Source organism: Rhinolophus sinicus, chromosome 16 (assembly GCF_057876585.1).
Source record: "Rhinolophus sinicus isolate RSI-liver-muscle chromosome 16, RSI-T2T, whole genome shotgun sequence".
NCBI classification, from domain to species: domain Eukaryota; kingdom Metazoa; phylum Chordata; class Mammalia; order Chiroptera; family Rhinolophidae; genus Rhinolophus; species Rhinolophus sinicus.
The window spans coordinates 27,434,046-27,457,120 of record NC_142516.1 but is presented as its reverse complement, the minus strand read 5'-3'; the positions used below and the strand labels follow the sequence as shown (position 1 = coordinate 27,457,120).

Below are 23,075 nucleotides of genomic sequence, written 5' to 3'. Positions count from 1 at the left end.
GCTTTGGGTTTGGCTGTAAACAATGGAAAATGCTATTGCAGTGGTTTAACAAAAGAGGGGTTTATTGTTGTCTTATAACAATAAGCCTAGAAGAGACCATCCCTGGCTGGCGCCTCTGTCTTCCTCGTCTGCCATGTTTAGTGTGTGGCTTCCTTTATCATATTTCCAAGATGGTGGCTGCATTTCTAAGTTTTGAGTTTGTCTTTCAGTCAGAAGAACGGGAAAGGAGAAAGAGCAAAGGGCAGAGGGTAAAAGGAACATGCCAGCTGAGTCTGGTTTCTTTTTGAAAAGCTTCTTCAGAAGCTCCTCCCAGTCACTTCTGCTTCTTTTCATGGTGAGGTTACATGGCCATCTCTGGCAATATGGGAGGAGTCTGTTGGCCAGGAAAAAGAAAGAATGGATACTAGGTAGGCAATTAGCAACATCTGCTGCCATATTATTTGTTAATCATAGATTTTTTTGTGAATAACAAGGCATCAAGTGGTCTATCATTCAAGGTCACTTCTTCCAAGGAAGTTGGGGTTTTAAAAATTAAAAATTAGAAGTTAAATGACTTAACTTCTTTGTATAGAACTTTGATGATTGGTGTTCTAAAACAATTATAGAAACTCTTGTAACATTTGATTTATACACGCAAGGAGCTTTTCCTTCTGTTTCAGAATTTCCTCTCAGAGGTGATTTAATCCTATTTCTTTTTGTTCAGTCTTCTGGAGAGATGGAGTAATACCAGTCAGCATCAATCAATTATCTGGACCCTTGAAATAGTTTGAACTAGCAATCCTGTGAATTAGTGGGAAAAGGCATTGGGAGATGAAATATTGGTGTAATTCTGTTAGAGCTTATTGAGGGAATTAGTGAAGTGCAAAGTGAGGAAAAGTGCACTCCATTTTTATTGGGAAAGCACTGGTTGAATGAATTTCCATGCAAACTGGAGGGAGATGTTATATATATGGCCTTTATTGATGAGGACAGAAAGTTGAACATTTATTTAAAAAAATGGAAATGTAATAAATACTCTAAAAGACTGCAGAAAGATGATTTCAAGGCAAGAGAAAATGGTTTGGCTGTGTTGAAGTGTCACCCGCAGGAGGAGGGAGAGAAGAGAGCATGGCGCTTCAGTGAAGGCATTTTTGTGCCTGCATTAACTGAGGTTGCCATGTGTCAGTCTCTCCTGACAGTTGGTGTTTTTCTGGTTTGGTGGTTTTATCTCCTGTGTGTGCTCATTGGCAGGGTGAAGGCTAGTATTGGGCAACCATGATAAAAGAGAAACATTTTTAAAATGTCAGCTTTTAATGAATTTTCCAAGTATGCCTTAAAAGGTAGAAACAAATGTCCTTTGAAATTCATTTTCTTCCCTTCACATGCTTTTCTTGGTCCATCTACCAGGCTAGAAAATTGCTACTCTCTCCTCTTCGCTCACCACCAGTGATCCAAGCTTCAGTTTCGGAGCTCTTAAAAAAAGTTATCAAAGGGCTCCATAATCCCAGAAATTTCTTCTAGTCAGTGTGCAATTTCCCTTCATCCCCCAACACACACATCCACACGTGCTGCTGAATGCTGGCTACATTAACCCTGAATCTCCATGTTACACACACACACACACACACACACACACACACACACACACACAGAGTTTCCTGTTGAGATGGAGTGGAGTGAACCTCTGCCAGGTGAAATGGATGGCTCTCGTTAATGAGACTTACAGTAAAGCCTAATTAGAAGACCAGTGAATAATTGATGCTTTGATTTTTGATCGATTTGATAGCAAAAACTGAAAGGCCTGAGTATTTCAAAAAGTAAAAGGGATTTAGTCTTAAACATTCCACAGACTGATTTTTATCACTGATCATATCTTCATGGCCCAGAGAAGGTGGTATTTGAATTGGTGTTCAAAGATTTTGACCAAAGGGAAGGGAAGAGAGCAGTTTGAGCTAAGGGCACAGCGTGAGCATGGGTAGGAAGGCAAGACATTGTGTTGTGTACACAGCAGGTGACAAATAATCTGGCAAGGCTAGTGCATAGGGTTGGGGTAGTATTGTGATGGGACATGAAATTGGAGATACACTTTGAAACCAGGTTTCGGAAGGCCTTGAATGCTGGACTAAGAGGTTGAATTTTATTCATTAGGCAAGATTTGTGAAGATGGAAATAATCTCACCCATGCATTAGGAGATACTTTATGAAATAATAAAAGTAATTTTAGTGTACAGAATTATCTGTGTACAGAGTTCTAGAATTTACATAGCTTTTCTACCTACTTTAAAAAAATTTAATCCTTTAGAAGCAAGTGGATAAAGCCCTACGTGGGGTTGGGAATTCATGTCATACAAAATCTGTTTGAAATCACTGCAACCGACCCCTGTTATTTGAAGGGTTCTATGTAGGAAGGGTATACCCTGTTTCCCCGAAAATAAGACCTAGCTGGGCCATCAGCTCTAATGTATCTTTTGGAGCAAAAATTAATGTAAGACCTGGTCTTATATTATGTTATATAAGACTGGGTCTTATTTTATTATTTACTATTTTACTTATAGTAAAATAAGACCGGGTCTTATATTAATTTTTGCTCCAAAAGATACATTAGAGTTGATGGTCCGGCTTGGTCTTATTTTCAGGGAAACATGGTAGATTTGTTCTGTATTGATTCCTAGGAAAAGTACAGACCTGAAAAGATTAATTCAACTCCTCCAAAAGCCTTTAAAAGTTAGTAAGATGGAAAACACATTAAGAACAATTTAGAAAATACTAAAAGTATCTCCCAAAGACAACCATTTAAAAAAATTTGGTGTATGGCTTTCCATTATTTTTGATACACATATCCATCTATCCGTTCACTCACTTATACAACAGATATTTATAGATATTATGGTAGATTATATAGATATTATGGTAGGTTATATAGATATAAAATAGATAAGACAAATATGATTCCTGTTCTTATGCGTCTTGTGCTTTAGTTTATTCTTCTTACAAAGTTATAATTACATATTCACTTTCTGTTTTTTAAGTTAATATTTTAAATTATCATGACATCATTTGCACTTACTATGCTATTACAGATGTATCATTTGCATAATATTTTATCTGTGGATACCACATAATTTTTCTACTGTTAGATATTTAGATGGCTCTCAATATTTTTGCTATTATAGCAACTTTGCAATAAATAATATACCTAATATTTTTCTACATTTTAGATTATTTCCTTAGAAAAGATTCCTAGAAGAATTTAGAAGCAAAGGGAGTAGACATTGATAAAGGTTTTGACAGTGGTTATTGCTTAACAAAAAGTACACAAATGTATTCTCTATTCAGCAGTATAAGAATAAGTCCATCTCATAGCAACCTCACCACATTGGTCATTACTATGAAAAAAATAATTTGACATGAAAAAAGATAGCTAATATTTTTTTTTTTTACTAGTTTCAGGTGTACAAAACAATACAATAGTTAGACACAAAGTGATAACTCCCTCCCCCAATCTATTGCCCCTCTGACTTTGTATACACCATGTTTCCCAGAAAATAAGACCTAGCCAGACAATTAACTCTAATGCGTCTTTTGGAGCAAAAATTTATATAAGACCCAGTCTTATATTACTTTTTGCTCCAAAAGACACATTACAGGTGATTGTCTGGCTAGGTCTTATTTTCGGGGAAACACGGTATCTATTAATTCCATTACTCTATTCCCTATGCTGTACTCCATATCACGTGACTATATATATATATATATATATATATATATATATATATATATATTACATTATAGTTGACATACAATATTATTCAGCTTCAGGTGTACAGTGCAGTAGTCAGGCATCTATACTGTCCATGAAATGGTCTGGTCTCCCTAATAAGACATGTGCCCATGTGACACCCTACAAAATCTTTACAACATTATTGATTATATTCCCCAAACTGTCTTTCATTTCCTGTGGCAATACTGTAGTTACCAACTTATGCTGTCTAATCCCTTCCTCTTCTCCCTCATCCCCACCCGCCTCCCTTCTAGCAACCATCCATTTTTCTTTTATATCTCTGAGATTATTTCTGTTTACTTTGCTCATTTATTCAGTTCTTTAGATTCCACACATTTAGCTAAGGGAGATCATATGGTATTTGTCTTTCTCTGACTGGTTTCACTTAGCATAATGTTCTCTTGGTCCATCCATATTGTTGCAAATGGTAAGATTTCATTCTTCTTTATAGGTAGGTAATATTTTTAATCACTAGAAAGGACTATTAGAAGGACAGTTGTTAGAAAATCCAACCAAATAGCTTGTGCTTTTGTGAACTCCTTGTGACTGGAGCTGTGGAAATTCGGACTATATAATTGTGTGATTGTCAGTTTAGAATCACTCTAAAGTCTCAATTATTCGTATAGCATTTTGTATCTCTTCTATGGCAGTGGTCCAAAGTGAACACTAAGGAAAATGTGCTATTTTATTCATGATGGACAGAAGGTCATTTGATAGAGAAACAGAGTATATGTGAAAAAAGAAACTTTAAATAAGCCAAATAGGATATAATTAGAAACAGTAAGGAGGGTTGTAAGGGTTAAGGAAGAGAAACACCACAGAGAAACAGAAGCACCTACAAAAGCAAAAAAGAAGGACACCAAATGCTCCGCAGTTCCAAGAGATGGAACAGGTCACCAGGGCTTCTGATACAGATATGCCACAAGTATTAATTGCTTTGTTAGAAGAGGAAGCGGCCTAAAAATATGTGAACGAAGCTGGGCCCTAGAGGTACTAATGGCAGTGGAAATGGTTGCCATGACGACGGCAAGGAAAAGTCAACCAAAGGAATTACTAATACATATGAGTGTAAATGTGCCTGACATTGAATAATGTGAGCCAATTCCTTGGCAGATTCCAACACTATTTTTGAACCTGAAAAAAAAAAGTTTCAGTATTTATCACATGCAGGTTTTATATAATGCATTTTATGGTAAGGAGTAACTAACTTTTTCATAAGAGGTGAGCTTTGATTGTAAAATAACTTTTATGATAAGAATAGCATAGGAACATTAAAGGGTATTTTCAAAAGAAAAAAAGAAATTACTTATCATCCTATCAATGCAACAGCTTGCCTTTTGCTTTTCTACATCCAAGTGCATTTTTACATATCTGTAATCTTAGTATTTTGATAGTTTTGCATTCTCTTTTTATCATTTAATCCCACATCTAAAGCATTTTCCATATTTTAAAACCATCTTTGTAATTAACAATTAAAATTTCTGCACAACAGTTCATCAATTACATTGTACCATTTACTCAACCATTCTACTGGAAGAAATTTATGTATTATTCACAAGTTGTATTATAGGCAACGCAGAGGGACTAGGTAGAGTTCAGATTAGTATTGCTGAAAGGCTGGCTCTCAACATAACGTAGAGTTGAGCTTGTGTTTCAACCACAGTGCGTTACAATACACAAATATGCTAGTTGGAGGGTGGGAGGGGTCAGTAATTCTCGACTATCAGGAAGTGCCCACAATTAATAGGATAGGGACAGAATGCTTTTCTCATTATGCCACATATTGCTTTATAATGCACATCTGCTCCCATTCCGTAGGCTTTGCTGCAATCCCCCAGTGTTTTTCTGAAAGACCATTTCTTACTCCAAATGAATCTGTCAATGATAATTATTATGGTAAAAGTAAAAAGAACCCAGATAACATGATTGAAACATTCCCTCATAGTCTTCAGTGAAAAAAATTAAGTGTATATCACAGGATGACGAGTGTCTCTTGCATTCACGGTAAATCAAGTGTCTTTTTCATTCTGTATTGGAAGGCACTCTGCTTGGCCTCATCTACTGTACCATTCATCTTGTTTTGTGTACATAATGATGCTACTGGCTTGGAAGGACTGTGCCTGTGTTTCACGTTGTTAATAGAGCTGTTTGCTTCCATGAGGGTGCATTCTGAATGTATGGCTGTTCTGACACCCTGCATGATTAGTAAATCAAAGGGCAGCTTCATAAGTCACTGTGTAGAAATGCTGCTTGAGTTTGGGAAATTCAATGCAAACTTAATGCCTTTGATGATGGATTCATGTCAGCTTGAAAGTGGTAACAGTTATCAATACTACTGTTTTGATGATCATTCAATTACTGGAGTTGCGCAAATTCAAATGGACTAAAGGATGTTGGTTTTGTGGAATTGTCATTAAAAATACATGAAGAAGAATTATAAAGTAGCATTTTGCATTCCAATAAATTATTTGGCCAGAAGGAAGAATAGCAGGATTTAAGGAGGTACAGGAATAAGCAAGAACAGGTTGGGAGAATGGGATAAACACAGGAAAGCCAGAAGAAATAGGATGAGGTAATTGATCCCAATCACCAGACACACTCACTTAGGAAATTTTTTGGATACTTAAAGTTATATTTGGTCGGAGGAACAGGCTGAGCTTTCTTCTATGTACAGATATGAGAATCAGACAAATTTCTGCCACTTTCACTTAGCTGAAGTGAAAAACTTCTTTCTTTTCCCCAAAATAAAAAAGGGCCCCTAAATAAGAATTCTTTTCCTTGTGATGTGTATATTCCTAATATCTCTGCCTGGAAGCTCAAATCCTGAAGAAAAGATGATTCCACTTCTCACTGAAAGAGAAACAAAAAGAGGGTGGAAAGGGAACCCAGAGATCTCAGAGAAAAGGGTTAGGAAGGAAGGAGGGGGTAGGGCAATAGCTTTCAAACTTTGGCCCTAACTCACAGTAACAAACACATTTTACATGGTGACTCAGTAGGATGTGCATAAGTACTCAACACCAGACAAGTATTTTATGAAACAGTGCTTACTGTACATAGGGCTGACATCTTTTCATCGAACATATCACCACCAGTCTGCTGACAAGACAACATACATTCATTTATCTGATTTTTGTCCTCACAATAACTGTAACTGTTTTCTAGATGAGGAAATAGGGCTCTAAGAGGTGAAATCACTGGCCCATCTTCACATGGCTGGAGTGGAAGAGCTGAAATATGAGCTGAGATATGAGCCTGTATCTAAGCTATGAGCTCAGATATAGGCCTGTATCTGACTGCTCAGAGCTAATGCTATTCTCTAGTATGCTAAATGGCCTTTCCCCAGAAAGCACTGAAAATTGGTCCTGACTTCCTTAGCAACTAAAGAAAGAAGAGAAACTGACTGGTTAAAAGATAAGTTAAAATAACTGGATATCCCAGGAACTGCTCAGAAACCCAGGCTTTCAGATTCAGTATGGTGGCAGCAGAGCACTGTTAGTCAAATCACGGGCTCCATGGGTCATATTGCCTGGTCTGACTATTGCTGCCCTACACTGACCAGCTGTTGCACTTTGGGTAAGTTAAACACTCTAAACCTCACTTGCTTCATTTACAAAGTTCTTCATTTAATAGTAGTCTCCTTGTAAGTTTGTTGCAGAGATTAAAAGAGAGGACCCATAGAAGTATTTAACATGGTATCGAGAACAGATTTGGCATTCCAAAAATGTTAGTTGTTATCATGGACATAGAGAAAATGCATAAGCATGTTACAAACCCCTTCATTCAAAGCCAGGTCCCGTCTGCTATAACTCAGTGACTTTTTTGTTTATTGCAACCCAAATCCCTACTGAGATGCCAAATTTGTTATTTGAACCAATTAGGGGTAGATGGAAACTCATAATAAACATTTGCTAACCATGCAAAGACCCTTAAGCAATTACTAAGATGATGGGGACAAAATTGCCTCTAGGTCATTTATTTCATTAAAGCTCCTGAAGCTCTGACTAAAAACAATAAAGAGTTATCTTGTTGATAGCCTTATTTATATGAATCAGTGGCTTCAGTTTAGTTTCCATTACTTAATCACAAAATTGTGGATTCCAAAATTTGAAACTTACGTTCTGAAATGGAGTAAACTTAGAAAGCTTGGAAGTATACTTAGAATCCTCACTGTGACTAATTGCTACTAGGACTTGTTTCTAAGATACGCTGTTAGAATGGTATAGTGGTGATGTTCTCTGATTTTGTTTGTGTTGTAAACACCTTATCAAACTTGGCACCTGGGCCAAGCATTAGAGGAACTTCGACAGAATGTAGAAGTGAGACACTGATCTTTCTGTCTTCTTGAAGCACTCCCAGTTTTGTCAGCTAGTGACAACTCAGCCTACAGGGTATGGGAGTTATCATAAAAAACTGATCAATAATGCTGTCACTGGTCAAAAGAAAACCAAGCTAGTGAGATAACTCTATACATAAAGTTTGTTTTTTGTGAGCCAGATCTCATCAGGTAATAATCACACCTCTGTCTCCATCTCAACAGCTGGGGACTGTGTAAGTTGTATAAAGTGTGGGGGAAAGCTCTGTCCATGATCTTCTCAAATTCTTGGAACAAATTATTCAAGACTTTGATGGGGATTGTATTAAATCTGTATATTGCTTTGGGTAATATGGTCATTTTTAACTATGTTGATTCTTCTAATGCTTCAACACAGACTATCTTTCCGTATCTTGGTGTCTTCTTCAATTTCTTTTAATAATGTCTTGTAGTTTTTAATGTATAGGTCCTTCATATGCTTTGTTAAGTTTATTACTATGTATTTTATTCTTTTTGATGCAATAACAAAAGGAATTTTTTTTTTCATTTTCTGAAATTTCATTGTTAGTATATAGGAATACAGTGGATTTTTGTACATTGATTTTGTATCCTGCAACTTTACTGTGTTTGTTTATTGTTTCTAATAGTGTTTTGGTGGAATCTTTAGGGTTTTCTATATAAAGCATCATGCCTGCAAAAAGTGACGTTTTGACTTCTTCATTTCTAATTTGGATGCCTTTTATTTCTTTTTAGAACCTCCTCGAGAGCTAGGTAAGACAGGTGGTTGGGGAGTTCACCCCAGAGTGCCAGATACAGGGGGTCTGGGGTGGCGCCTGAGGATTTGTGTTTCCAGAAAAGTTCTCAGGTGATGCTGATGTGACTCGTCTGGGAGCTCCACTTTGAGAACCACGAGAAATGTCGTGGAGAAATGATTTGAATCAAGGCTCTGACCATGAGGTGAGGGATGAGGGGACACATTTAAGAAATATTTAAGAGGTAGAATTTGACTGTGTTGGTGATGAAGTGTAGGGAAATATGGAAGAGGAAGGGTTTGTGTGGCTAAAGGGGCCATCAGTGAGCTGGGCATTCAGGGAGAAGGTTCCTCAAAAGCACAATACTCTCAGAGTTAGTGCATCTTGCTTTCCCTCACATTGAGAGTTTCCTTTTAAAGATGACTACTTTTCCACTTCAGTGACTTCTTTTCCAAGTTTTATGGAATTATTGTATAAGGGCCTTTCAATAAAGTAAGTGGCTTCCATGGATGGTTTTATGTTATCGGTAGGGATCTGTAAGGGAGAAGAATTCCAAGACAGATGAATGAGGCTGTCAGGGGTATGTGTTTGGGGGTGCATCGTGTTTTTTTCTCCTCACTTGTCCCCTACAGTGCTGTGGTTATAGCTGCAAGAGGGCCACAGACGGATTCTCCTGATTGGCAACGATTATGAATGTTACCACTCAGCAGCCATGGAAGTTGTTCACCATTTTAAAAGAGGATTAGCAATACTTTGTTGTTCCAGCATGGTGTAATGGAAACAGTGCTGGAAAGGGAACTCGTAAGAGGAGGTCAGCAGCAGCAGGATCTCCCTGTGTTCGCAACCGACCAAGGAGGAAAGGAAACCCCATTCATCTTGGCTTTGAGAAAAGAACATAAATCAGCTGCCTGGTAAACTCTCAGGCAAGCCATTGGTCAGCAGATGCAGAAGCTGCGGGAGGTTTCCAACGCTGAGTTCTTTTCACCCAGTCAGTCTCACTGGAGGCATGACCGTGACCGCAAATGAGAAAGGATGTACTCATGGAAAGATGCTTGTCGGCCAAGCTGGCCATAATTCATGCTCCAGTGATGCTGGGCCAGGAGGAGGGAGAATGAAACATTTATGAAAATGCTCTTTCCCAGCTGTACATCATGTCAAAGAGAAGCAGGCAAAAAACCAGGAATCATCTCTCAAGAGAGACCATGCTGGTTTTGATTCTGTTTGTATTTTTGGTAGCAGACTTCATGTGTGAGGATTTTGAATGTGAACCCACTGAGTGGTTCATATCCTTGACTTGACTGTTTCACTGCATCTTAAAGCATCCTGCTGAAGTACTCACGAGGGTAGCAGAGGGTGGACTTCATCTCCAGGGAGTGGAGTTGTAGCCTGAAGCATCCCCCTCAGAAGTGAGAAATTTCTCTCCAGTGTTACTTTTAACTCTAAAAAAAAAGAAAAAAGAAAAAAAAAAGCGTGCCCATTTTGCATTCTCTTCCACGATGTCCCCACATTTGTTTTAACAGTAACAATCTGTACTCTCCCACGGGAAGCATAAAATTGAAACGATGTTCCCCAGATGACACTAAGGCAATTTCACATTCTGTAATCCTTCCTGCCACTCATTAAGCAATTAGAGGCATTTTCTGAAACTCATGATAATTTCATCCAGGGAGAAGGGCACAGTAGTTCACTAGAAGTAGTCAAATCCAACTGTGGTCGGAAAATGAGGAGGTCTGTTTTGAATGAGAACAGCAGTTTAATCAGCATGGCCTTGTGCTCACACAAGTTTAGCTGATTTTTTTTCCCCTCCAAATAATTTTAACAATGCTCAAGCTTTCTGGCATTATCTGAGAATGTATGGAAAGAGCACGGCAGGTAAATGAAGTGCTGTCATGAATGAGCCCTGTGCCCTCAGAATGCCATTTTACCTTGGATTTCTCACCCATAAAATGAGAAGCTTTAAACTCAGTGATCTCTGAAACCAATTCTAGCTACCAAATCCCTCTGTTCAGTATAGGGAACTACGTTAACTGTCCATATGCCCTGACTGTACCAATACTTGGTGAAAACAATTGGAGGAAAAAAGTCTCAAGAGTCCGAATTTGAGCTGTATTTTCTTCTCTCTTGAAAGATGTGGCACAGGAGTAGGGCTTGAATAATATTTACTTTAAACATACATTGTTTAAATAAGCATTTGTGTCAGGTACACTTCTAAGTTCTTTACAAATACTGCCTCATTAAGTTCTCATGATCTTGCTATGAGGTGGGTGCAAGGATTACCCTTATTTTACAGATGAGATAACTGAAGCATGGAGAGGTTAATTAACTTCTCCAAAGTTACGACTAGTAAGGGCAGAGTCGGGTTTCGAACCCAGGCAGCCTGGCTCTGAGTTCGTGCCCCACACTATGCCATCTCTCCATATAATAGAAAAGACTATCTATTTTCCCCTGTAGCCAGAATATGCTGCAAATGGTGCCATGACTTTTATGCTCATGGCATGACGATGCATAAGATTTGGCTCCTACCTGCTTTGAACTCACAGTTTAGTGGAGGAGAATACACATATAAATGGTAAATTACAGTATGAGTGCTTTGAGGCATAAGTGAAGAACTATAGATGTGCAGGAGGGCGTGCTTCTGTCTGATTAGCGGGAGGTGGTAGGCAAGCTGAAGAATGCAAAGAAGGCTTTGAAAGAAATTTAGACTACGAATTGTAGGCTGCTTTGCATTTACCAGAGAAAGAAGGGAGCATGGATGAGTCTGAATTGAGCATTGGCAGGGAGTGGGTTTGCACATCTCCTGTATTATTTGAACCTTTTACATTGAGCATGTATTTCTTTTACAAAACCAAGAATAACGCTATTTTATCTTAAGGCACCATTGTTCACTAAAAACATCAACTTTTACCTGTTCTTTTAGAGAAATCAAAGCCATTTTATATACTTGGCATCCTTAAAAATATGAGCTTTGCAATCAAATCTGGGCCTTGCCACTCATTGGCTATATGTCCCTGTCTTTTCTGGGCTTCAGTTTACTTTTCTATAAATTGGGGATGGTCATAACTTTCTTGCTGGCTTGATAGAATGAATATAAAATATCTACCACAGCTTGACACATGGGAGATTAATATTATTTTCCATCCCTTCACTGATGTAAAATATTTTCCCTACCAAAATTACTGTTTTCCCTATGTACATTGGGTCAAGTTTTGGATAGTTAGGTGGTTGACGAATGCTGAGAGCATGGCTTCATGGCCACAGGTGAACTTGTCCTTATAGATGCTCAACTCTTGTAGATGGTAAATAGGTGCTTAGATGAAAATATGTTAAATAGACTTTGATTAGCCTTCTTAGCTTGATATAACTTAGGAAAAAATCTTGACATACAGCCAGGAGCACTTCTTGACAACTTTTCCCAATAATGGGGAACTCTCCTGAACCCTGTGTAAGACAGTGACATGTGATAAACATCAGGGCACAGAAAGAAAATCTTACCTGTCCTATTAGATGTGTATGTGCATCTCAGCTTTCTCACCCACAAGTAACCCAGGACTGTCCCCAGTTTCTGTGCTTGTTCACTTAACTTGTATTGTCTTTTCCCAAGGCTATGCTGCAAAAAAATGCATTTGATTTTCTATTTGTGATTATTCACCTATTTTTCTTTACAGTTATTTTCCAGTGTGTTCTTAGGAAAGGTTGATATGGTTCAAGCCATCCTCAAAGGGGCTACACTTTACCCTCCTCCTGAAATCATCCTCTTCCTCTACAAGCTGTTCTCCACCCAGAGCCTGCGTGATCTTTAAGAAAACTCTACTCTGCTTAAAGCACTTCAGGGGCTTCCCATGCACTAGAAGAAAATCTGAACACTCTACCCTGCCTTAAAAGCTCCCACTGAGTTCTTTTAGCATTATCATTGGAGAACTTGGAGCAGGACAGTGGTTAATATTCTAACCTGTGCAATAATAAAATATAAAGTTTTGTTTTGCCTCCAGTGTAAAGATGGTCTTATGCAGTGATGACACCTTTATCTTGAATAGTCTGTTGTTACATTGCATAAGCAGAAGGAACTCTAGACATAGAAAGAAAACCACATATACACATTTCTTTGACATAAAATTGCTTGCAAGGTCCTGTAAGGATGGCCTTATAGAAGACCAGCACTTAGAATATATCACCAAAGTGTGGCTGTGGCTGTAGTAAAGTGTGTGTTTATGAAGTGCTGGATGCAAAGGCTGCGAATCAAAGGGCTGTAGAGATTGCCCAAAGAACTAAGAACGAGAAACTGCTTTGAGCTTTGGCTGATAACTTGGGAAGTGTGGTCTTTGAACAGTGAAGCATTCATTAAGTTCTTACTGTATACGACATAGGGAAATCAATCCTGTGGGGCAGTAGAAGGGAGTGTGTCCAAAAGACAGGACAGGTACTTTCCTGAAGGTATTCATAATTAAGGAGAAAGAAAGTGGATGTGCACCATAAGCAGTTTAAGAGCAAGTATAGAGAAGGGAGACTAGACATAACAAGGCAACTCGCACACACCTGGTGTGTATGTGCTGAGGGGTGAAGATAGATGGGGAGGGGTGGCAGTCTCCAGAGGAAAGGTTCTCATAAGAGGTGATTAGAGCTGGGACTTAAATGATTCAATTTGTAGCAAATGATAAAGAGGTCATCTGAGGAGGAGGTAATGGCTTGAGCAAAGACAGAGAGAAGGATCCTAGGGAAATCCTAGGAGAAAGCTCAGAAGGACAGAAGCTGAGGGCTATGTTGGCAAAGAAAGTTGTATTTTTATAAAGTACTATTGTGTATCTAGATAAGGATAAATATTATGAGAACAAATAGAAATGTATAAGAAATGTCCTGGTACTTAAAAGTAAACAAGCCAATTGCTTCCAGCTTTTAGTATGTTACAATGTAATTCCCAGGAAAGAGTTTCTGAGTTACTTTGTTGAAGCATTCATCCCTTCAACATCTGTTGAGTGCCATGTTTCAGGCATCAGGTCAGTTGCTCCATCCTAAAATAGGACATAAACACAAATCATTTTTTTTTTTTTGGAACAAGGAATGGTGTAAAAGATCAACGAATATGTACACACCCTATAGTTGGTAGTAATGCATTCATTCCTAGAATAATATGATGCCTATGGGAATAAGGAAGAAAGATATTTTTAGAGAGCTTCTGTCCCTACTTTGGAATGTGAGGACAACACCTGCCAAATTTGGCACAAGATAATCCTTGCTTCCCAGCAGATATGCCCATGAACAACTGACTCAGTGATGATGGGTCATTTCAAAACTGACAGCTGTTTCTGGGCATAGGATTTTGGCTCTGAGTGCCTCTTGTAACTCTGTGCTGATTCTTTCAATAGTTTTAGTCACTTGTAGTTGCAAGTACAAAATTGGTAACAGCAAGAGCATTAAGGACAGATTTTATGACCCCTGGAAACGAAATGGTGTGCCTTTGTTATTGAGTCAAGTCAAAATATTTTTTAGAGCATGTTCTTTCTCATGTTACACTTAATTAAGCTCTCCTGTTTCACCCAATGATGGGGAAGAAGGAAAATGCATTTTTTGGTCCATTGTATTTAGCTCATTAATAGATGATCCTCACCATTTAATAGTATGAGCTGTTAATCTATAACCCAGATCATATCCTGCTCTCGCTGCATTCATCTCTATTGAATTAATGTTTTCTCTAGGAAAAATATCTAGGGAACATTCACACATGAAAAGAAATGCTAAGCCTTTTTGAGCCTTGCTTTTGCTCGGGGGCCCGCTCCAAACCCTTTGGAGTGTACTTTTTCTTCTAATAAACTGCTTTTTCACTACTTAAAAAAAAAAGAAAAAAAGAAAAGAAAAAAAAATGCTAACCATGGATACCAGTTATTTTTCTTCAAATTTCTTGATTCAAGTAGAATATTATAAAAAGGCCATATAAATATAGTTACAGCCAGAAACTGTGAAAAGAACAGAGTGACCCTAGGTTTTCTTTGTCACCTTGCACTATCATTCCTTTAGGTTAGAGGGGGTGTTTGGCCTTAAGAAAAAACTCACCCTTCTAATTAACCTCAAACTAAAGCATGGAGTATTTTTAAACTCGTGGCTGAGTGCTTGTCGCAAATTTCCCCCATTTGACCTCTATGAGTTCCCAGGTTAGCGTATCTATATTCTGTGTGGACTAGGCTCACGTGTAAGAGGGGTGTGGGAAGGTCTGTGTCAGTGTGCCCCATATTTTCAGTGACTCGCATAGACCACCTAATGGGGCCTACTGATAGAAAATTGCAGTGTTTAAAATAGTACTTGCTAGCAGTCTCTGCATTAGCTTTCCCAACTTTGCATGAAAATGCCTGTGAAGGTGCAAGGAAAATCCTAAAACTATATTATACTACCTAAGAAGATTAAAGAAATAAAGCTTATTGTCAGAGGGTGGATTAAGAAATACCTCATCTTCTATTTCTGGCACACCCATGCTTTACCTTATGAAACAGACCATATTTGAAAAAAAGATAGAAACATATAGTGATGCCTTCTACTCACCATCAGCCCTGTCTTAAAGACGCAGTGTCTGATCTTCCTTTCTTCATAACTGATGATGTTTTAGATGGCAAAAGTACAAAATTCCACCTCCCTATCTTTCAATATTCGTTTACACGAAAGGTTACTAGTAGAAAACAACAGAGTTGGAGGAAGGGGGTGATTACTGGCAGGGGCACATTGCTGATATCGAGCAATGACTGAACAGATGGATCTGGGTTAGAATCTGACCTCTTCCACTAATAGCTGAGAGGCTTTTGGGGAAGTGACTTATTCTTCCCAAGCCTCAGTTTTCTCATATCTTGCAGAGTTATTGCACAGATTTGAGATATAAAATGCTTTATACAGTGTCAGCACTTAGTAGTTTCAAGACATGGTAGTTAATGATGCTGCTGCTGTTATTGTGTGGTTTCCAACAGGGAAAGCATTATGGTTAGGGGAGGTGACTGGAAAATAGATGCCTGCTGCAGTGCATACTGGGGGAAGTAGTTTTTAATTCACTGCATTGGTTCAGTATGTCAGAGACCCAGGAAAAGGGGAAAGGAGACCCTTACCTCAGAATACTAGAGCTGCCTGCTAGAAGCCAGGATCGGGGTGGTGTAACCTACTACTAACCTACAATCTAACCTACCCCAGCTGTAGACCTGAGTAAGAAAGATCCAGTACCCAAGTAACAAGTGGGCAAGAGATATTCACTTACCTGATTTGGGCAAATAATTTCATTTAATAAATTTCACTGCATTTAAAGCTGAAAGCCTAGAACTCAACTTGGGACATTTGGAAAAAGATTAGAAAACAGGGAAGAGTAAATATGATTCCGAAAACTCAGAAGAAGAGCACATCTCTAAGAACAAAATACTTTAGAATTAAGAAGATTTCAGGTAATTATGATTATTTTATAATATTTTATATCCTCCATAGGAATGTAAGAAGACTTGCAAATTGAGAAAAAAAACCACAACTAGAAAACAGACTTAGATGAAAAGATAAGAGGATAAAATGAAAAAGAAAATAAGTAGGATTAAAAAATGCAATAGCAGAATGTATAACAATAGCAGTTTTTGAGTGTCAGTTATGTGCTTTACATGTATTAACTCATTGTATTCAGCTTTGTGAGATAGTAACTATTATTATCTTTATTTTACAGATGAGGAAACTAAAGTACAGAGAGGATTTGAAATTCACCTAAAGTCATGGAGTTGGTTAAGAGAAGAGCCCAGATTTTGAATCCAGGTGGTCCAGAGGGAGTGCTCTTAAGTAGTGTGCCATTCTGCCTTGGAGGCAGTTAGAGCAGAATTAACACTACTGAAAACAACAGTTATGAGAAGACAAACCTGGGAACGCTCACAGAATATAAAGAAAAAGGGTAAGAGATGAAAGAAACCATGGACAGAGGAAAGATGTGAAAACAGAGATAGATGAGCAACCCTAGAAATTACAGGTATTCCTGAGGGGAAACATAAACAGAACAGAAACAATTCTCAAAGTTATAATTGATGAAAATGTTCCTGGGTTAAAAACGTCGTTTTATATAGATAAAATGAAGGCTCTAGTTTTTCAGACAAGATCTAAGACCTAAAGAGGAAGTACACCCTAAAATGTTGACCAACACATTTTTTGAATGAAAGGAAAATAAATTCTCAAGTAATCAGGCAAAAAAAAAAAAAGGAAAAAAGAAAAACCACTGGCCTCAGAGTATTTTCTATATCATCAAATGTCAGAAAACAATGAAACAACATGTACAGAGTTTTGAGGGAAAGCGGTTGTGACCAAGAAATTTGTACCCAAATGAATGGTATTCCATATGGTGGAGTCAACAGAAAAAACAAACAAAACAAAACTCATGTATTCAGGACTCAGAAAAACATTCTGCTTTTTAAATAGTATTTGAAAGCATATTCTAAACAACAAATACAGGAAGCAAAAACAGGGATTTGCAGTGATAAATGACACAGAAAACACAGTTGGCTAGCAAAACAGACTGTATAAAATCACAAAGTGCAGGACGAAGCCCAAATTGTTTGAACACCAGCTGATTCAGACCCACAGACAAACTATTTTCACAGTAACTCCACACAGACTTGTGTTTCAAATATAAGACCACCGAGTATTTCAACAACTTGCTCAGTTGTAGATTCTGACCATTTCCTGCCTGGACCACACTTATTTCCACCTTGAAACTCTATGATTGACACCAGCCTCTAGAACCCCGAAAGTTCCCTTCCTTATTTTTCCCCACTTTTGAAGACCCTGTTGAGACTTCCTCCAGGTGGTGTTTTGTGCTCAGCAGCAAGTTTAATAAAACCCAGCTTCGCATGATCTACAGGCTTCCCTGGTGTTTTTTGGAGGGTATGGAAAGTCTAGTAATGAGCAACGTAACATATCAGGCATAGCTAATCCAGATTACAAAACTGGATGCAAATGTCAAAGTCATTTTCCTGAAAACAAACATAAGGTGAAAATAGTAACAGAAGAAAAATACAAAGAATGGAAAGTTGGATGATTAGAAAAGTAGCAGTATATAAAATTATGCTGAATATTGTATTTTAAATATACTGGACTTTAAATATAGTTGTTCATTTTGATTTTTATAGCTAGAGAAATTTCAGTTTAAAATATTTTTGAAGTGTAAATTTAACTAATATAATTCTAAGTAGATCTGTGGTTCTAAAACACTAGTGAAAATCTGGTAACGCCACATGCCAATTATAATAGTAAATAAAAATGGGTAAAATCTCCCTATTAAAAAACTGAGACTCTCAGGTTGTATACAAAAATATAATCTAATTACTTGTGTCTATAACAGACACACCCAATTAACAATCAACTTATTAAAGTTGAAAGAAGATAGGCAAAAACATACTTTATAAATAAAAATGATAGTTTGTAATATTATCTACAGTTTAACTATTTGATAAAAAAGGTGAATTTTACTGATTAAAGAGTATTTCTACAATAAAGTTTTAATCATTATAACATTTTATGTGCTGGATAGACGATTAAAGCAACAGTGAAATTTGCTTTTCCCCATTAGAGCGGCAAGGCTTTAAAAGACACTTAATACCCAGTGTTAATAACCAGTGATATGACTGTGAATAGACAGTATCTGTCAATATTTATGAGAGTGGTACTTGGAATCAACTTCCACAAGATTTTCTGGCCCTATCTATGAAGAACCTGAACAATATATATATACATGTTGACCCATCCATTCCATGTCTAACAAATTTCTTCAAAGTAAATAATAGGAGAACTATACAAAGAGGAATAAAAAGGACACATATTGCAAAGTTATGTATATAGTAGCAAAAAATGGGTAGCCATCTCACCCTTTAATGTAGGGGATGGGCTACATTAAGTGTAGTACATCCAAATGATGGAATATAATGTAGTCATTTACAACAATGATACAGAATATGTGCCTTAGGCAAACACTGTAGAACCAGGCCTCAATTCCTTAGAAACTGGACCTACATGAATGTAGTTATTTTCTTATTTGCATGAAAAGAAACTCAAAATATTGTTAAATGAAAATGTTTTACACAGTATAAAATTCGTAATTCAGCTTTGTGTGTGTGTGTGTGTGTGTGTGTGTGTGCATGCACATAGCAAAGAGGAATGGAAGGCTATGTACACAAAAGTGAAAGCAGTGGTTTTCTCTGGATAGTGACACTAGGGTGGCTTTTGTTTTCTTTTAAAGGCTTTTTATATTATATGATGTTTTACCTAATGAGAATATTTTACTCTAATCATTATACTCAAAACACTATACAACTATTTCTTTTAAAGAAGCCCTTTCTGAAGGTCATGAAAGGGAGACTTGAAAAACATGTACAGACATACCAAATTCTTGAATAAGGAGTTGTATTAAGTGATGTAAATTCTTTTCCAAATATCGAGAAAAACTTTGTAAAAGGGATCATTTAGAAAGGCTGTTTCCCAATAAAATATTAAAATGTATTAAAAATAAAAAGATGGGGGAAAAAAAGAGTGCTGTGCGACCTATTGATGGAATAGATGGGAGAGTCCTAAACCAGATTCAAGTGATAAAAGCTACATTTAAAGTCAGCAGGAAAAGGATGGATGTATCACATATCACACTAGAGAGCTGATTAAACAATTTGGGAAAAGTTACATCATATCCCATCAAAATAAATTTCACACGAATTAGAGACATAAATGTATTAAAAGAACTGAAGTAAATAGGATGTAGCATAAGTACATACATGTAGAAGAACTGAAGTAAATATAGGTGATTTCATCTATATCTATATATCATCTGGAAGTGTGAAAATCTAAGTTTGCCACCACAGGCAGACACCATAAAACATAAGATGGGAAGATTTGATAAAGAGTAAAATGTTCTCTATGTCAGAAACACCATAAATAAAAAGTGGAAGACAGTTGCATGAATGATGTATTACTTTCGTAATCTGTGTTTTCTAATTATTCTGCAGTGAGAATGGTACTTGGTGTTCCTCTAGGACTGGATGTCCAGATGCTGTCAGAGAGGCAGAGCCTGAAGGGTACGGGGACTTTGGTGTCCGGCAAACTCCCTTGTAGTCCTGGAATACTTCTTATGTGACATTGGACAATTCCACCAAAACATCTTTGTAATGAGGATAGACCCTAACTCAGAACTGTAAGGATTAAATGTGTTAAAATATATGCATGGCTCTTAGAATAGTGCCGATTATAGAGTGAGCACTCTAAGTGATAACTATTATTATCTAAGACTTTTTCCAGTTCCAGCATGCTACAATCCTGTGGAAGACTGAATAATGAATGGGAGCTAGAAGCAAATAACTCCTTTCCCAGTAGAATAATTGACTTCAGAAGAGGGAAACAGATCCTAATGAGCTGTGTTGTCAGCTCAGGTTTTAAGAGAAGTCAATGAAATTCAATCAGACACTGATTGGATGGGGCCAATTGATAGGGCTAATGTGACATTGCTGACATAGGAGAGGACACAGAACAAGAAACAACATGTCCCTTTGGTTATCTGCATGAGCAAAGTAAATGTATAGAATGGTAGCACAAATTATATGGAGGTGGGAGGGAGTAGGTGAGGAGACAAGCTCTGTTTGTTCTAACACCTGGAAGTAAATGCAATTACAATTTCCCCGCAATTTTCTTCCCTACACAAAAGCTGAAATTCTGGATGTGTACCTGCTACAAATGATCTTTTGTTCTCAACTTAGTCTTTTTTTTTTTTTCTATTTGACTCTGTGACAGTGTTGATGAGCTGTTTCATTGTTTCTCCTTGGTTGCCCACAAGACACACACCTACTAGAGCTGTGATGGAGACAATAGATGTGCTGAAGAGAGGAGGAATAATTGTAAACCTCCTTGTGTCCACATGATATCTGCACCAGGGGAAAGAGAAGTAGCAATTAACTGAAATAACAGCTGTTTTGAAGTTGATCAGGAAAAAAATGTGACCAAAACACATACTGGGTTTGGAGGCACCCCCTTTTTCTTTTAAAATTATGTTTTTTTCTTAGTACAAAAGCAACATATGCTAATTGTAGAGAAAAAAGGAAATATAGACAAGAAAAATAACATTACCTATAACCCCAATCCCAAATTTTGTAGAGGATTAAAGAATGAAAGGGTATGAAGAGTAACCTACTCTTTTAAGACTAGAGTGCTTTGGTGTATATTGTCTGCTCTTTTACACCATCTATTTGCAAAAATGTAGTCAAATGATATTTGGTGTTTTATACTTCTTTTTTACTTATTATGTTACAAATGTATAGCAATAGGATTGTAAAACATTTATGAACCAAAATTTAATAGTTTGTAAAACTATATTATAAATATTATAATTTAGTTTACCTATCTTCTGATTTTGGACATTTGGGTTACCTCTATGTTGTGACTATTGTTCTGCAGAAATCTTTGGGCACATAAGTTATTTCCTCAGCATGAATTCTTAGAAATTATATTGTTAGTTCAATTTTTTGAATTGATTAATTATTCTTTTTTTTAGGAACTTGATATTTGCCAAGTTGCTCTGAAGAAAGGAACTACCAATTTATGATTTGCATTTATACACCAGCTTGTATAAGAAAGCCTAATTTTCCTTATCTTTGACAATTCTAGGCATTGCAATTATTTTTTATCTTTTCATTCTGATTGAACTAGGCTTGCCCTCATGAAGATTCCATTCTAGTGGTGCTAGAACAACTGATAAAACATATGAAAAAAATGAACTTCAAGGCCTATTTCATACTTATAAACAAAATAATTGAAATAAATCAATGACCTATTATTAAGTAGTAAAATTTAAAGTTTCTAGGAGGAAACATAGGAGAATATCTAGAAGGACCTCAGAGAATGAGATTTCTAATGAAAACTATAAACCAAAAAATGATAAATTAGACTTTATTAAAATGAAATGTGCCTTCTCATCAACATTGTTAAGAAAAAGAAAAGAAAAGCCACAATTGGTAAATAATATTCACAATACATAGATCTGACAAAAGGGTTGTATCTAGAGCATATAAAGAACTCTTACAACAATATAAGACACACAACCCCATTTAAATGGTGCTAAGAACACTAAAAGGGGCTCCATATTGTTAGTTTTTGGGGAAATGCACATTTAAATTACAGTAAGAAACCACTTCAAACCTGCTTACTTGACTAAAATGAAAAGACTGCACCAAATGTTGGTGAGGACGCGAGGCAACAGGAACTCTCATATTTTTGCTTAGAGGTGTATTAATTGGTACAGTCATTCTGGAAAAAGGTTTGGCAGTTTCTTAAAAAGTTTACGTCTTTATCTACCCTAAGACGTATAATTCCATTCCTAGCTATTTCCTTGGGGAGAAATGAAACTGTCTATTCTAATCTGTCCATAAAAAGAGTTTAATGTGAATGTTTATGGAGACTTTATTCATAAAAGCCCCAAACTGGAAACAACCCAAATGTCCATCAACAGGAGAATGGGTAAACCAACTCTTGTATATTCATACAATAGAATATGGCTTAGCAATAACATGGGAAAACATCTCAAAAATATTATATTGAGCGAAAGAAGACAGACACTATAGAGTTCCCACTGTATAATTCTATTGATATGAAGTTCAGTAATAGGCAAAACTAATGTGTATGATGGAAATCAGAACAGTGGTTGTTAACAGGCCTGTGAATTGATGGCAAAGAGCAACATGAAAACTCTTTGGAGTGATGGAAATATTTTTTATCTCAATGGGTTTTTGTGTATATGGGTGTATACGCTTGTCAAAAATCACTGGATTGTACCCTTAAGATCTGTGCCTTTCTCTGTATGTGAAGTTTACCTCAATAAAAAATACATTGTTGACATGTTAAATATTTCAATGTAGAAATTTAATTTAAAAATTTAGGAGCATTTTTTTCATAACCTTGGGGAAGGAGAACTTCCTAAGCAAGACAAGAAACCCAGTAGCAATAAGAGGCTGATACATTAAACTTCAAAAAACTTAAAAATACATATGTTTAAACATAATAAATGAAAGCAAAAGATAGAAGATACAAAGAAAAACAATATTTCAACATCTGTGATGGACAAATTTGCAATTACTTCCTATAAATGAGTAAAAATAAGGCAAAAGATCTAATTTCAAAAAATGGACAATGTATATGCACAGAAAATTCACAAAAAGAAGAATGCAAATTTGCATGAAAAGGTGCTCTATGTCACTAGTATTCAGGGAAATAAAAAGTAAATTTTTAGTGT

The 23,075-nt window shown here is 36.8% G+C and overlaps 1 long non-coding RNA gene across 1 annotated transcript in view; it reads left to right on the top strand.

The window, feature by feature from the left end:
- The window catches only part of LOC148754980 (uncharacterized), a 36,603-nt gene extending 13,931 nt beyond the window's left edge, over positions 1 to 22,672 (top strand). The window contains exons 2-3 of the long non-coding RNA XR_016019205.1: positions 16,497 to 16,715; positions 19,807 to 22,672. This is a non-coding gene — a long non-coding RNA (uncharacterized LOC148754980). The remainder of the gene's footprint in view (positions 1 to 16,496; positions 16,716 to 19,806) is intronic.
- The last annotated feature ends 403 nt before the right edge of the window (positions 22,673 to 23,075 follow it).